The sequence below is a fragment of the Rhyacophila brunnea genome, unplaced genomic scaffold, assembly GCF_057557595.1.
Source record: "Rhyacophila brunnea isolate RB1 unplaced genomic scaffold, BYU_Rbru_1.0 scaffold_18, whole genome shotgun sequence".
Taxonomy (NCBI): Eukaryota; Metazoa; Arthropoda; class Insecta; order Trichoptera; family Rhyacophilidae; genus Rhyacophila; species Rhyacophila brunnea.
In genome coordinates, this window is record NW_028232837.1 from 1,870,041 (window position 1) to 1,882,095 (window position 12,055).

The 12,055-nt window shown below is 31.1% G+C and overlaps 1 protein-coding gene across 1 annotated transcript in view; it reads left to right on the forward strand.

Annotated features, from left to right (window-relative positions):
* Nucleotides 1–12,055, forward strand: part of LOC147073101 (transmembrane protease serine 9-like) — a 46,763-nt gene that overhangs the window by 21,010 nt on the left and 13,698 nt on the right. The window lies entirely within an intron of this gene.

Sequence of the window (12,055 nt, forward strand, 5' to 3'; positions counted from 1 at the left end):
TATTATTTACTCGTTCAGTTTCATCCAACAGGTACTCTTCGTTAATGGTAGGCATTTGTTCCTCGCGTAATATTTTTATATTTTCGCCGTTGCAAAATAATGAAAAAAGGATGTGGAAACCAAACGGGATCTTCCGAACACAAGACTGCACCCAATAATTCAAACCCACAAAATGTCAAGCTGCATATAAACTGAAAGATATGTTATTAATTTTAATACTACAGCTCTGAACCACAAAGATTGTTAGTGCAAACATTGAAAATACTCAGTGAGCGAAAAATGCAGCAACAACGCATTGTGGTTGGCATTGAAGGATCACACACTGAAATAAAAAAATTACAAAAATAATATGTTTTATTTATATATAAGTATTATATTAATTGTCTTCATTTATTTTTTATTAGACTCGTATTAAATTGAGAATAATAAAAGATTAAAACAAAATAAGTGACAAAACGTATAAAATAAAACGTATGCTTAAGTACAACACATATATAAATAAACCAATAAGACTATTAATTGATATACTAGGTTTTCCCAGGCATATAAAATTCCTCTTCTAGTCCCTTAGATACCTCAAGAGTACCTAAAACAGTGACTGCATAACTTCTTTGGATTTCTATGTTTATTCGCTGTCTAAGGTAGTTAGTTGAATGGCACTCACCTGTTTTATCAGTCAATCGGTGAGCGATCTCCGCCATCGTCTGCTTTGAAGTCCTGATGGTCTAAATGTCTCCAAACCCAGGGGACAGACAGTCGTATTTTTTAGCTTTGTTTGACCCGGGAAAAAGAGCTGCTGAATCATGACGATTGAACTGATTTATTCAGATGTGATGCTGCGAGTCTATCCACCACAGTGGCATCCCAAACCTTACTTCCCTTTCCTGCATGGAATCATCATGATACCAAGAGGTCGCTTGCCATCTTCTCAAAAGGCATCAAAAGGTTCCTTCCTGCCTAGACGGAACACCCAACGAGATTGTCTTTTAAACTGGGTTTTCGTCTTCTCTCTAGTATACCTAGAGACTTAGTTTTTTGGCACATTATTTGATAAGAGAGAATTAAATATAATTACAAGATAAAAAGAACTTTTTATATATTATACCGTTTTTAAAGTTTCTGTTGAATCATATAAATCTGACTTGACGAGCTTAAACGATCAAAAAAATTTGTACTTTGTACTGAAATATCATATTGATTTCCATAGTAACAACGCACGTATATATTAATAATTTAATTGCTAGGACCCATTTAGCAACCAATAATAGTTTTACTTTTTACGGATTTCGTAAAATCCGTAAAAAGTAAGTAGGAACCGTGACCATGTTTGCGAGAAAAGTTTTGCTATATTCATTGGAGGAGAGATTCGTACGATGTGGAATGTCCAAACTACATTTATTATATAGCTGATATTACTGATACTATATTGTAAGTGGGTATGAGATGAGTTAATTGTCCAAATATGTATACGTACATTTATGTAGCGGCAAAAGTTTACTGTAATAAAAAGAATCATAATATTAAATGGTGACATGTACTCGTAACATTGATGTGTGCCTTTCAGATCCAGTGATTGCAGTCATATAAGTTAGGATGGTTACATGTAAATTGTACGTATGCAGTTCATCGAGGGATACTTATTCGTGCGATGCAGTACGTGAAACATGAGTTCGTATAATATTTTATCAAATGACGAGTTCTTCGTTGAGCATTTCACCGTGGAATACATTTGTACGTATCTTACAAAATGCGGCGATAGTTTGCAAATAGTACTGTTCCAATTAGATTAACCTTACCTTAACATAACCTTACCTAGTAAAGACATCTCATAAAATTCGCCACATGTTGTAGCATACGTACAAATATACTCCACGGTGAAATGTTCAACGAAGAACTCGTCATTTGATTAAATGTTACACGAACTCATGTTTCACGTACTGTGGCGTACGAATAAGTGTCCTGCGGTGAACTGTTTACGTACAGATTTCCGGATACGAAGTTAGGATTAGTATACCTATGCCCAAAACATCAGTAATATGCGACATTTATTTTTCCACGGGAAAAACCCGACTATAAATCACAGATATCGGTTCCCAATGAACACGACAAAATATTCATCAGAATCACTACTGCCTTGTTGCACTTCAAAGAATTTTCAAAGGTTTTTGGAAGGTGGTTTCATCATAGACCCTGGGAGAATTCAAAATAGGAATACCCGTTGCGGTCTGATGAATTGTTTTCAATAATTCATTTTTCTCAGCCGGCACAAATTTTCTTTGACTTAGCATCAAGTAGAGTAGTTTGCGTGCCAAAGTCCAAAAAAACCTCGATAGTAAATTCGAGGTATCCATAACGCATATAGAAAAAGAATTATATTATACTTTAGTGTATACGTATAGCATGGTTGTCGGTGTATGTCCCATTCGGTGAATATATTTTTCGATTTTTTTTGTACGTTTGTTGCGAAAAAATTACGTTTATATTCAATAAAGAATAGCATAGTCTTAAATCTTGTTTATATTAATTTAAATAAAAAATACTTTAATTTAGATATTATACGTAGGTAAGTTAACAGAGCAGAAAAAAGAAAATTTTAAAATTAGTGATAATAATAATAATTGTTTCATATATTATGCATATATGAGATACACGAATTACACGAAGTTATAGAGGTTGTTAAGTAGTAGCAAAGGGTGGAGGTAGGCTGTTAAGATCCACCATAAACGGTGCACACTAAACTTTATCAGTCAAACGTATTTGTTTTCATTAAAATAAAACTACAATTTACAGATGGTGTTCATTAGTTTATAAAATTAAGCCCTGCGAAACCAAGCAATAATAGATAATAGTCGAAAAACACTCGCCTATCTATAAAATATCTAAAATTATGCAATTAAATCATACATATATTTGAATATTTTATAAATATAATATTTTTTTATCCATAATTGTTTGGTTTATCCAGGGCCTAATGAATTAAAAAAAAATGCACCAAAAATATGTGTAATATGATCTTAATCCAACGAAAACAAATAAGTATGAATGAAAAAGTGTGCAAAAATTTATTCTATCGCCTAAAATATACCAAAACTATTATGGTTTGGTTAGACAGGGATTAATTGCTTTTTAAAAACTAACCATAACCATGTATATGTAAATTGTAGTCAGTTCAATAAAAACAAATACGTATGACTAACAAAGTTTAATGTGCACTATTTATGGCGGATCTTAACAGTCTACCTCCACCCCTCGCTATCGTCAGCAAGATAGTAAAATAGCAATAAGCCAGAATTTCAGTTGATGAATGAAAAGAAGTGAGACAAATGCAGTACCTAATCATGAAAAGACGCTTCACATGGTTCTGGATACCGCCAGAGAGTGCGACTCTCCATATCCCTGTGATACAACCTCAATGGTTCCGTTGTCATTGCCAACACTCTCTCACCCTGCAGTGGTGCTACAGAAGCGATCTACAGGTCTACATAAGACACAAGTGGTGTCGATTGACTGAGTTAAGTGACACAACCAAGTGCTTTCCCTGTGCACATTGGGGCACTGTGTAATAGGGTTTCCATGGAAATAAGCCGAACCGAATGGTTTATGACGGTCTCACCTTACGCCGAAACCGTTTATTGCCGTAATAAAACTTGTCGAGTGTTCACCCACTTAGCTTCGGATTTGTATATACGGGCGCCGCCGTGTTCCATTATGCTCTATGCAAATAACGGTGTTTGTACATGCGCGCCTATTTGAAACAAGTATTCCTTATATTAAAACAGAAAAATATTTTTTCTCTATGGTCAGTTTTTGATGTCTATGGGCACTTAACTGTCAAATAAATGACAATTTCTCACATTTTGCCGCTAGATATCCCTAGTGGTCCATATATTTTGAACTCGCTATTACATTTACTTTCATATTATTTCTTTTATTTTTCGATTAATACTACATTATGGCCGGATAATCCGAATGCCGAATCAACGTTATTGAATAAATCGTCGGTATACTGCCAAATGTTGGTAAGTCTCGAAATCATGTTATGGAGTAATCGCAATTTGAAAGTTTGGCATGCCCTCTAAAATCAGGCATAATGATAATTACTTCGTGCTTTATTTATTAAGATTAATTGAAATATGAACTAATATCCTTGCATATTAAAAAACGTAAAAATAAAATTAATCATTCAAAATAATCGCATTTTGTAAGGTGAGGTAGGACTTACAAACCTTTGGCAGAAATGAATCAGCTCTTTTGACAGTTATCTGCGCATAGCATTGTGTTAGTATTGAAGAAAGGGAAGGTTTATAGGTTAAAGAAATAAATTCGAAAACAATTTTATATTATCAATGATCAATTTCAATGCATTCATAAATATTTTAATGTACATACGGCAGTTCATATTACAGATACACATAATATAAGTAATACTTAACATACAAATTTTGAAATTTATTATAGTAAAATGTCATAGGAATTGCATTATTTTCAACAGTATACAGTGAAAAAATCAGGAAAATAATAAAATTATATAAACTTATTTAATAAAATAAATACTTTCATGAACTAATAAAGAGAAAAAACCTAAAATAAATCGTATTAATTAATCTGGGTACACCAAAATAGCATACAAACTTCTATGATACAATTATAAAATGAATTAATTTATTAGTGGACAATCAATAGTTGATTTTAAAAACATTCATAATACAAGACACTCTTAATATAAAAATATTGATATTAATTAGAAAAAATAAGTAAGTACAAAGAAATTTATAATACTTACAAAAATTTACAGTGTAAAAATTGAGGACATAATAAAAATATACAAACTTATATTGAAATGACACATGAATAAAGAGTTAAATTTACAAATAATTGGTTTTAACATGATTCTATTCACTATTTCCGCTCTTTTTTAACACAATTCAACGATTATTTTAATAAACACTACACTACACCGACTTATTCGACTTCATTATCACTTAAGGAAGGTTCGGGAATAATGTTTCTACATGATGCACTTAGGTAGGTACTTTTTATCATGAATTTAGTTCTTATGGAATTATTCCAGCACGACACATTTTTTCTTCTCTTTTCTTTAGTTATCACAATATTTTATATTATCCATTCTTTAATTCACTATACACATTGGTAACAGGCCGCCCTCTCATATGAGTAATAAAAAAATAGTATAATGTCCGGTATGGGCAATGATTTCGGTGATCCTTGATTTCTTCCGTAGGAGTTGATAACAGCATTAGATCCTGGAACAATTATTATTATGTTAATAAATCTTATTCATCATTGTTATTATAAAAAAACGAATGATAACCGAGCCACTACCATTAAAGCTAGGCAGACACTCTAAATTATTACTCTTGAAACGCAACACGTCACAAAGCCATAACTTGGCTATTATCATTCTATATTAGTTAAGAAATAGGTTAGAGGACTTGGCTTTTAATGTTATATAAGATAAGTTATATGTTATATTATTATTATAGTTAATACAACTTACAAACAAAACTAAAACGAAGTTATATTATTGATCTTCAAATTGATGCACCGTGCATTGTGACACGTCACGAATCTATAAGCTATTATTTTTATTACACGTTTATAAACAGGTGAACCTTTGTAATATTATAATATCATAATCAATATACAGTATGATCAAAACATTGTCAAACAACGAAAATAAAGACAAATGAATCAACAAAATGTACCTGAACAGAATGACATCGGACATCAGTTTGTTTTACAGCCATCGGTTGTATTTTTATAAACTGATTGTAAACTCCTCACAGCTCTAGATGACAAGCACTTTGGGAATGGTTTACTATCCATTTTCTATTAACACTTAATAACGTTTCACAAATAATTACGAACACGCACCAACCTGCTCTGACAGTTGTAGGAGAAAGAATGATAATTCTGGATAGAGTTACCGCAAAATGGCCGAAACCATAGGCAAATGCGCGCTGTAACTGAAGTTACAAATATTTGGCAGTACTAGTACATTGAATTTGACTCGACTGCGGCTTAAGAGAATACTGTAAATGTTATTACAAACTTATTTCAGAAGTTTTAACTTTTAGCTCAACTATTGAACTAAAATAAATCCGTTAGTGCCATTACAAAGATTTGACTGCCACGTTTCATTGACATTTGGCTAGATTTGTATCTAGATTAATACTGTAAGCATCTTTACAGTTTTTTTGATGTTGGATAATCGAAAAAACTGGAGTTACGTATTTTTATTAAAATAATGAATAGCTAAAAAACTATGTTCTATATATCGGATGACCTTGATTTTTTTTTCTAGCATACATATTTATATATATACATATAATCCGTTATTAACTCAAAATACCTAAACTATCGACTTACCAACTTTTGGCACTAACCCGACGAAATAATCATTATAATATAAACAAATGAAAATAAATGGTTATCGTGATAGTATACCTACCTACCATATAATTATTATGCATAAATCGATTCCAGCATAATCATGTGAATTGAGTTGTTCAAAATATTATATTACTTGTATTTATTTGATTTCATGAATCTGCGTCTGATGTGTATTTACTAACGAGACTCTTAAATTTGAAAGCGTCGCCTCTTTTACGAAATTTGCGGCATTGTAGATTAGCTTTATCTACGAAAGCAAAGTTTACTACATATAAATAAAGCAATCATGATTGTATAAAATAAGCACCAATTATAGAATCAATTGTAAAATAGATAGTACCATTAGACAATGATCAAAATAATACACTGAATCATAATGAAATACGGAAGAAAACAAGAACCTATGACAATTATCAACAAGCGCGGGCTGTCAGTTGCGATCTGTCAAAAATGGACTCTGCCGAATTTAGCAATCGGTTTCGCTAAACTTATGGTAGAGGGGCATTAGGTGTTCGGGTTCGGCGAGATGCTTATGTACTAAATTTGGATGAACGCAATTATACGAGCGTGTTATATATCTGGCGTAAAATCGCATTCGAAAATTTTGGATGAACACCCTGAGTGGATATTATAATTCTATGGTATCAGCAATATATAGATTTAGTTGTACAACGTACATATAAAATAAGCAATTTTAGAATCACTGGAATATGCACCAAAGTGGTTGCATTTCGCACTAAAAAAGGACTGGATTGTTATGTACTTTTTTGTTGTTGTTTTTGGAGTCCCAAAATCGGGAACCAGTTTTCGTTCAAGAGTTCCTTGCCCTTGGAGCAATAACATCTCCTCAGTCCTTTCCGGGACGGTCGACCCTCGCCATCAGACATGAAGCCTCTCATAGTCTTCTTTTTCGTGCTGCCAATCATCGTCTTTTGTGTCCAAGACAATCAGGTTAGTCGAAAATATTATATACAACAATCACCAGATCCTAGTAAAGGATAAAAAAACAATTTTATTATTTATAGTCATTAAACTATTTGACAGTGGAATACTATATCAATAAATAGATAATAGAAAGTTGTTAATTATTTTTAAATACTTTTAAACGATTCGGTCTTATTGATATCTAATTTAATTACTGATTTGTAGTTGAGTGCTAAAAATAATGCTAAAACTTTTGATAAATGTCTGCCAAAAACACGAATACGACTGCACGGATTTAATTTTATTGTTTATGAAGTGTTACAGCATATGTATAACAGGTTTTAATTTACATTAATTATTACAACGTGTTTTTCTCACTATTTGACTATTCATTTTTATAACAATTTATTGTAACAAAATGAATGCTATTCGAATGAAGTAATTGTTTACTTATATGAAACTGTATAATATAGAAGATCTTAACAATACAGTATTAAATGTTTTTGTGATTTAAAAATATTATTGACTATTTCCATGAAACTAATATGTTGTACTTGGGTTTCATGGAAATAGTCAAATATAATAATATCAGTATTGTATTGCCTGTCTTTATGTATGTTTTTAGTTCTGTTATAACTCAAAAACCCTTGTACCGATATTATTGAAACTCGCACAGCATATAGATTGGCACCAATTTGGTAAAGTTTCATAAGAAAATATCGTTACAAGATAAAGCTTCTCGAAACAGATTGATTGTAATATAGAAATGCGAAAGTCAGTTGCCATAGTCCAAGGTTTTGGAGCCAGCTTTGGTTTATTACTTAATGATGGTCAGTCTATAACACAAATTAAATTATAATCCGCTAATTTACTATAAATATTAGCAATAATTAATGTTAGTTTCGTTTACGTGACCAACTGTAATACAATTATGATACAAACGTAGCTATTGATAAAAAAAAACATATTCTCCACACTCGAGAATTTTATCTTCTAACAGTCTTACCCAAAAAGTAACTCACTTCCCTGATTTTTATGTTTCGTAGTAAATCGTGATATGAGTAGTAGATAAAGTAGTCTGATATCAGCGGAGGAGTATTGAGGTAAAATGAGGGTTGAGGGACGCTTTCCTGCTTATTCAGCTTAGTCGAGTGTGATACTGCCGTATGTGTGTATAGGCACTGACTAGATATTCATGGAAATGGAACGATTGTGCAGAGTAGCGCGCGCCTATATCCAACCGTTGAGATGACTTATTAATTTGAAAAATAATAATACATGGATAAGTTACACACCTCACATCGAATATGTATAGTTCTTCATTGTGTATTATTATCTGTCTTATTTTTATAGTCAGTATAGTATAATATGATAATAATATAAAAAAAAATCTTAAGTTCCTGTCTAAAGGCATTAAGGACTTTACAATAAATTAATTCTGTAGTCTATGGAAAATTTTTATTCATTTTCGAACTAATATTTTTTAAATATTAATACTATCGACCGAAGCTACCAACTTGATGGAATTTGATTTTAAATTCTAATAGATTTATGTTTTAGACTATTCCATTTAAGTAGTTTTTTGCGACCCGGGTTTCGCTTTTCGATTGAATTAAGTTTAATATGTGGATGATAAAGTTTTTACCTAGGTACTTTATAGAATTAATTTATTATATAAGTAAGAATAATTAATTGTATTCGATGTCAGCGCGTGTTTACCTTTTTTGGTGAGCGCACATAGTGCCTGAAGATGCCGAAAGGCGAAACCGCGGTCGCAAGAGAACTACTCAAATGCAATAGAACAAAACTGAAATCCATTAGAATTGATATTTTTTGTTGGAATATTTTATATAATGAGTATATTATCATTTGATAGGTATTCACCACATAATATAAAGATTGTTTTACGATGTGTTGCGATCAAATAGTGAGCTTTATTAAGTATGTTTTAATAATTGTCAATACTGTGCGGATAAAGGGTAATTGGTATTTTTTTTATTTATAATTAAATAAGGTAAAATTTTTGAATGGGAAAATCATGAAAATTGTTCCCCACTCCCTGTGAACTCATGATCTTCTTAAATGGAGTCAAATACGAGTATTATCTTTTGCAATATTCTACGCTAAAATAACTGCCAGTGTTGATGTCCATGTCTCTGAACTGCAGCACAATCCTAGTCCCCCGAGCACCTGTAACTTCAGAGAATCACCGACGGTTAATGTCCACGACTCTAAACTAGGGTTCGTATTGTCGATTTTTTTAAAAAGATAAAACGAAAGTGGATGAGTGATTTGAAAACGAAATGACTTACACACACATGAGTAAAAAAGTGACGTTTTTTTATTAGAAGGTGAAAACGAAACTTTAGTTTTTTACTTGAAACGAGAGAGGTAAAATTACTTACATACATTAGTCTAAAAAAACATTTTTTTTGTTGCTAGAAGTAAAAAAAACAAAATTTGGCCACGGCTTTCATTTGTCAATGATCTTGTTGATGAACACTAGCAAACAATCTGTTACGATTTAATAAGATAATATGTGTTCTAGATTATAAAGCGATTATTTTAAATACGATCATTTCATTTTTTTCCTGCTTCGTTAAGCGAAGAAAAAATCTAAAAGGCACACTTTCCAGTTAAGATATTACTAGAGTTTGACTATCGAGACGAGGATTTATTAAAAATTAATTAAAACACTTGATTTAATTTTTGGAACGTTTTTTGGCATATTAGATCTGATAACTAAAGAATAAATAATATTTTGTAAGACTTCGGATTAGGATAATTGAATTATTAGCAGCTTGTTTACAAACTCCATAAATTTATAATTATGGATTCGATATGAATGCGAATTACGCGTTTAATTCATTATTTTGTGATAGCTACACATATAAGTGTGAATAGAGATTGCAATACCGAATGAAAATATCAATACCGGTATTTCGGTATTTCCTTTTGAATACCGGTATTGATACCGGTATTCGTGAAATATATGTAAAAAATATCTAATAATAAAGATTAATATTTTATAGCAAAAATATCTAAATATGTACATACATTTAACCTTCGAAAATCGATGAAGACATGCTGGTGTTTATAAATACCTAGTAGTTGAACTATTGGCACTTTTTTCTTCGAATGATAATTAAATAAATTTATATAATGAAGTGTTCTTCGATCTATGTGTGCCCCAATGGTGATTCCACCAAATGTTTTACTAGTTTATTGTACTTTTTACACTTATCAATTCCTTTATTATTATCCCGTAAAAAGTAAAACCAAACAAAATATTGCTCATTTCTTTATTCAAAAAAATATATTTCTCTTTTGTTGTATAAGCTACTCTTCAATAGAAAAAATAGGTACATTATAGTGTATAATTATTATTTCATCGCGAAATCTTTCCACTTTCAATACCGAATATATCGGTATTATCTGATTTTTAAAACCGGTATTTTGGTATCGAAAAATACTGGAATACCGGTTTTGAATTACCAGTATTGCAATCCATAATTGTGAATCTACATTCTACATATACATATTATTATTAGTGAAAATGTTGTTTAAGTATATTGCATTAATACAACTCGGGATATATAGTATATTATTGCATTAATACATAATGAAAACATAAATACCGGTATTCCTCAAAACCATTTCTCTTCATATTCTTAGCTCTTGCCAAATTTTGTCCAAAAGTCAAGAAATTTTCCGACTAAAATAAATATATTGTGAATATTTTTGTGATCACACTTTTTGCGGATGATGTAATTACAATATACAATTTTAACCAGTATTTTGCATGTTAAAAACCGGTATTTCGGTACAGATTAATACCGGGATCCCGATTTTTGGATTACCGGTAATGCAATCCCTAAACCCTACAAAGTTTTTTTACTTTATTTTACTGAAAACTCCAGATAATTATTATTATATACTTATATAATATATTCCAGGAAACATTTGCTCGTGGCATAACAGGTTGTGCAATACTGATCTATTTTTTCTCAATATCTTAATAAAAAGGATTTCAAGTTATACACATTTGTATTTTTATGAAAATCGATGTTTTTTAAAATAAATATAAAAAATATCAAAACTATAAATTAGTCAAAAATGTGTACGAGGAAAAATTGAAAACTAAATTTTAATAATAAACATGACCATACAATATAATGTAATAATAACGTAACTGTGTACGTCAATATGTCACAAATTCATTGTAAGTTTATATTTGACTTACAATAAAAATATATTTTTCTTTTTAATGTTTTCAGATACATATTTATTAATTAATACAGTTGCAATTGTAAATTATCAAAAAAATGTCTCAAATTGCAAGCTTTCTATTGTTCCGATAGATGCTTCTGGTAGGTAGAAGCTTCTCCCTTAATCTCTTACATCAGTGGTCCCCAACCCCCGGTCCGTGGATCAAATGGTACCTGGCCGCCCAAGGAACATTAAATTATTTCCATTTTATTTACTATGGTGTATCCGACATCATATCTGTGTGAAGCGGGGTTTTCTGTAATGACAGCAACCAAAACAAAACAACGGAATAAACTGGACATAAACAACACACTTCGGGTGTCATTGTCTCCTATTACTCCCAGATGGAACCGTCTTGTTGCAAAGAAATAAGCCCAGGGTCCCATTGATTTAGCGTTTAAGTGAGTTAAATTTAGTTAAATCACTTCATATTCATTTGTTGGTGTAA